The 5631-nt window shown below is 35.3% G+C and overlaps 1 pseudogene; it reads right to left on the bottom strand.

The window, feature by feature from the left end:
- Positions 1-354: 354 nt before the first annotated feature.
- Positions 355-5304, bottom strand: LOC118051854 (protein DETOXIFICATION 42-like; annotated as a pseudogene).
- Positions 5305-5631: the final 327 nt, after the last annotated feature.

Genomic DNA, 5631 nt, shown 5'->3' with positions numbered 1-5631 from the left:
GATCCATGCAAAGCTAACCGATAGCTAGGGGGGGAAACCATGCTTTTAGTACACCAGCAGTCTCCCAACGAGAGCCTTAAAACATGGGAAACACAACGTACTTGAATTTATCCACTGGGAATTAGATGTATGCCTAACAATTTAAGGGAGACTTTTCAATTCTGAAAATGCTATTTTCAAATCAATATTGACAAAGCAAGCTGCTTCAGAAAAAAAAATAAAAAAAATGAAGGAATTGCTTTTATAAAGCACTAATTACAACATGGATAAAACCCAATTATAGATATAATAGACAGGAGATAATAAGGTTGGATAAAACAAGACATTCCTTTTTTATAATGTCAGAAAATCAAGTGGTAATGAATCCATTTTGCTTTAATGTCAAGAAATCAAATGAGAATTATGTAGTTCCTTGATATAGGCAGACAGTTCCTTGGCATCGCCATGGCAAAAGGAGCCACTACCTTTGCTTTGTACAACACATGGAAAATGGATATGATGAAGGAAGCCCATAAACAATGACAAGGTTTTTTCACATTGCATATACATTTATACATCAACCATGGCGGAAGGAAATGAAGAAATGTAGAGCCATCCTCCATAAATACTCATACTTTGAGCCATGTCAGTGATAAGAATATGAAATAATGTTAATTAGATGAACCGATGGAGAAATATTCAGCTCTTAAGAAACCTCCAAGGCCCCATACCAGTTCCCATCCTGCAGGTGTTGATGTATAAAGTGAAAATTAAGTAAAATGAAAGAAATTGTAGAAAATAACTTAGTTGAATATCATATAATTATCATTTCGACATGATTTATCACCTTAAAAAACCAGCCAATGCACGCAAACTCATGAAAATGGCCAACGCAACCCAGATGCCAACATAACCATGACTTGAGGATAGTGTAAATAAGCAAAGAATGCTTATAATTGCCACCAAAACCTGGGAGGTGCAAGGAGACACAAAGTGAAAAAAGATGATGTAAGAGAATTTAACATGAAGACTCACATTTACTATTTTCCAAAATGCAGATGATAGAGTAAATGAATTCCAAACATCCAGGACTTGGAAGGTGGCTGTAAGATTATTAACTTTTTTTTTCCTTTTGCTTTCTTATAAGCCAAACTAAGCTTTGAAAAACAAGTAGGGAGAATTGAGAGGCAAAGTATACCATTGAGTAGGCGGAATATGCAAAATCTGACGCTCCATAGTTGACTCCATCAAAAACAAAGGCCAAAACATTGATTGGTTGAGTTGCTGCAACAAACTGATAGGAAAAAGTTCGAAAATCTTTATTCACAAAATGATCCAGAATCTATGGAACAAGAAAGAAAGAAAATACACTACTTTTGTTGACAGAAGAAAGGAAGTGAAGATACCGGGATGCCCACACTAATAAGGTGCAAAACACTGGCGTCTTTTGTAAACAATCTCGAAGCAAACTGTAATCCAACTGAGAGGATGATAGAGAGCACTAGACCTAGGACCAAAGCATACTGCAATACCACCACAGACAATATATATATAAAGTGAAAACAAAATAAGTAGCCATCATATATCTATACTACAAGAAAGAAAAAAATAAAGAAAAATGCCATGCTTCTTTTCTATTTTATTCAGACCAAGTCATCCATTATTTTCTCTCTTTTTTTCATTCCTTTTCTATTAGTCTTTTTTCAGATAAGAACTTTTTTAAACTGACCAATTCTTAAAAATGATGGTGGAAGAAGTAGAAGAGAATGAAATATAAATCATAGAGGAATCGATATTATCTGATGGCATGACAATATATAAATATTTTAATGATTAATAATTTAAAATTATAAAATTATTTGTGAGTACTTAATATTAGTTATATATCAGCACTAGATTCATTCCAATAAAACTACTAATTGCGTTAAAAAGGAAGCATACCTGAAATACACGAGCAGCTGTGGCTGTGGCTTTGTCATAATCCTCTTTGCAAATGCACTTGCTAGGATTGCCTGAAAAACATGGGGAATCCATTACCATCTGATCACATGGAGAGACTCAGAATCAAAACATACTTAATACTAAAGCTAGCTCGCTACTCCAAGAAACAAAACTATATATGTACTCCAAAAAGAACCTAAAATTTGATTAATAGACTTGGAAGGAAAGGCAATTTAATTATCCCAGCTCTCAAGATGGGTTGTTGATATGGAAACAGTTTAAAGTTAGCATGCATTAAGACAATTTGATATACCCTGCTTTATAGTTCTAGGATACTTTGGAACCAGAAGGCAGAGAGAGCTTATGATAATGCTGGAAGAAGGAAGACTCTTCCCAAAAATTTTCCATTTTTGGCAGTATCATGTGATTAAACCAAGCTCTTAGTCAATAAGAAGAAGATTTTTCCTCAAGAAAATTTCGAAGAGCTCTGGTTCAAATTTTGGAGATGATGTAAATGTATTTCTGTGCTCTCTTTACATGATCTATTCAGAAGTCATTTAAAACTTCATGCATAGGCGAGTGGGGAGTTGCTTCTTTATCAGTGAATGCAGGTGATGGTGTAATTATCACTGCGGTTATTGCATTTACATACAATTCACATTTCTTACCTGTCCAGCCACAGCCAAACCATCAGCAAGCAAAGAGGTCGCCAACCAAATCTGCAAGCAAACCTGAAATGCAGCCATTGATGTAGATCCGTGCCTTGTAGCCAATGATGCTGCCAGAGTGACACAGGCTGTTGCAGCTATTACTCTTACGAGGAGAAGACACCCTTAATGGAAGCACGGAAAAGTCTAGAATACATCAGTGATGGTAGCCATTAACAGATAAATGCCGTAGGAAAGTGAGACAATTGATATGTACACAGACACACAGAAGAGAAAAATAAAGAAGGCCTCACCATTTTTGAGAAACCGGCCAATTTGGAGGTCTTCAATGCTTGGTGATAGTAGATCAACGTGTTTAATTAATTGCCACAACAGTATTATAGAGATCAAGTACCTGTGATAACCATATACAAGTAGTAAATCATGGTGCCCGCACCATACAATTTGCAGACATCAATCAAAGTACAATACGAGATAAGAAACCACAAAAAATGTGTATGTTACTATTAGCAGAAAGATAGAACTTACTGAGAAATGACATGCGCAATGGCTGCACCACTGACATCCATTCGGAATACAAATATAAATATGGGATCTAATACAATGTTTGCCGCATCTCCAATAACTACATAAATATCAACAAGTAAAATATCAATAATTTTGGACTAGACCATGCATACTATACTTTGTTAATTCGGCTATCAACACTACGGGGAATGCAACAAAAGAAATCGTCTCACCAGTAGCATATAAAGGAGTTTTTGTATCCTTAATTCCTCGAAAAACCCCTTGCATAGCCAAGGAAAGGAGAACAGCAGGAGCACCAAGTGACCTCAATATCAAGTATCGTTCCGCTGGTATTAGCATTGGAGAATCCTGCAGACACAACATAACTTCCTAAGGAAAAAAAAATCTTTATGGGGAATTTGAAGTTCAAACAAGAGAGATTGCTGGGTAAATCAATTCCCGCTGTTTGATGAAGTGGTGAGAAACAACTTGCATAAAATTGCTTTGTTAACTTTCATGGTGGAAGCAGATATATTTAAGCAATTTCTCCATATAACAAACTTAATACCAGACTCTCTAACTAGCATCATATCAACTCATCAACTCATCAACAAGACAATAAGAAAGTAAACAATCACTCAAGCTAGTGCACTTACAGAATTTACACCCATGCAACTCAAGATTGGTTTAGCAGAAAAAGTGAGGAATAAAGTTTGGATTATGCCAAGAACACAACCAACGAGCAAAGCAGAAGAAGCAGATGGAATATGCCTTCTCTCATATTCCCTTTTGGTGTAATTACTGCTCACGGATGATGATTTGTATGTGGACTCTGCTCAGAGAAGAACAGAGAAACCGAACATCGTACACAGGTTAGAATTATTCAAAAAATCATAGAAGAGTTAAGTAGAGACCACGAATCATCTTGGCAAAACAATAGCAGAAGTATACCAGCTTGAGGTAACAGCTCTTCCATTTCTTTATTGACAGCAAAACCACCTTCAAGTTTTGCATCTTCATGGTCTTCAGTAGTCAATCCTCCAGTAGCATCTTCCTCAGCAACAAAAGAAGTTGTGATACTAACAAGTGGGAATATGGCAATCTTGGACACTTGATTGAAAACAGCAATAGAAACCCCAACAGCAGCAAGCTCCACAGGGCCTGTGCAAAAGAACATGAAAACTGAAACTAAGTACTATACCTTGTGCTTGTTATGCTGGTAGTAGTTATCACTATTTCAATTCAAATAGATATCAATTCAGTTTTGCAAGCATGTGAATCATCTTGCTAGTTACAACATCAAACACAACATGTTGATGTTCTTCATAGTTTTGTAGTGGTATTCAACCATCATCATTTAAAATACAAACAAATAAAAATTCCCATAATGTGATATCTATTACATACATGCAACTGTCTTCTCCAAAAAAAAAAAGTTGCAAACACAAACCTATATGGCCAATGAATATCGTGTCAATTAAAGAAGCAATAGGGTCTGCTGCTAAAGCAAGAGCTGCAGGAATTGCAATTTGTGCTATTTCCAGCCCCAACTCATCCTTCCTGAAAACACTCCTGGCCAAACAATTAGGGAATAAAATGTTAGATTTTACCAAATCATCGTTAACCTATCCTAAGGTAACAATTAATCTCAAAAACCAGAAAGAAACTGATCTCCTGACGACAAAGAAAAAAACATTTATCAATAACGAACAAAGTCCATATCGGCTTTATTTTATAATGGATGTTGTTGGCGTCCATTGGTAACCAAAAGGAACTAAGCTAATAGTTTCAGAAACAATACCTTGCGTCCTTGAAGAACACAAAGAGAGGCATCTTGGCCATGTTTCTCCATAGATAAAGAACAGCATCAGCGGCGAACATTGGATAAAATCTTACTAGTCCTTTATCAGAGAGCTCCAAATTGTGAAAAAAAAATCAAATTCAACAACCTTCAACATCAAATACACGATAATCAAATAACCAAGAAATTCAAATATATCAAAGAACTGTTCATCAAACAAGTTGACAAGGGAAAAAATGAAAGCAGAAAGAACCTGGAAAAAAGAAAACGCACCCAGCCTATGAATCAACGTTAACAGAGAGTTAGTGGGCAGAAATTGATAAGAGAAATACGAGTTGTTGGAGTGCTGAACTAACCATGTCTGACCCAGGAAAGGAAGGCGGAGTCCGCATGTACCTCCCTCAGTTATGGTAAGCCTCATGATAATGAAATACTTAAAACATGCATTAAAAAGTGCCTTGTTGCATTAACTTAAAAAAAAAAAAAAAATGTCACGAAAGGTCTCTCTCCATGTTCTTTACCAATAAAAACTCAAACATAATTAGAGTTCTATGCAGTATTTGATAGCATAATTAGCTTTATAATATCAATTAATTATTATAATACAATTCAATAAATATAGCGCACTAACTAGATATAATAGAATAATATTACTTACAAATAAAAAAATATGTTATAAAAATTCAACAAAAACTACCTATTAACAAAGCTATAAGTCTAAAATAAATAAATAAT

The sequence above is a fragment of the Populus alba genome, chromosome 16, assembly GCF_005239225.2.
Source record: "Populus alba chromosome 16, ASM523922v2, whole genome shotgun sequence".
Taxonomy (NCBI): Eukaryota; Viridiplantae; Streptophyta; class Magnoliopsida; order Malpighiales; family Salicaceae; genus Populus; species Populus alba.
The sequence above is the reverse complement of the archived record's forward strand: the minus strand, read 5'-3'. Positions and strand labels throughout refer to the sequence as shown.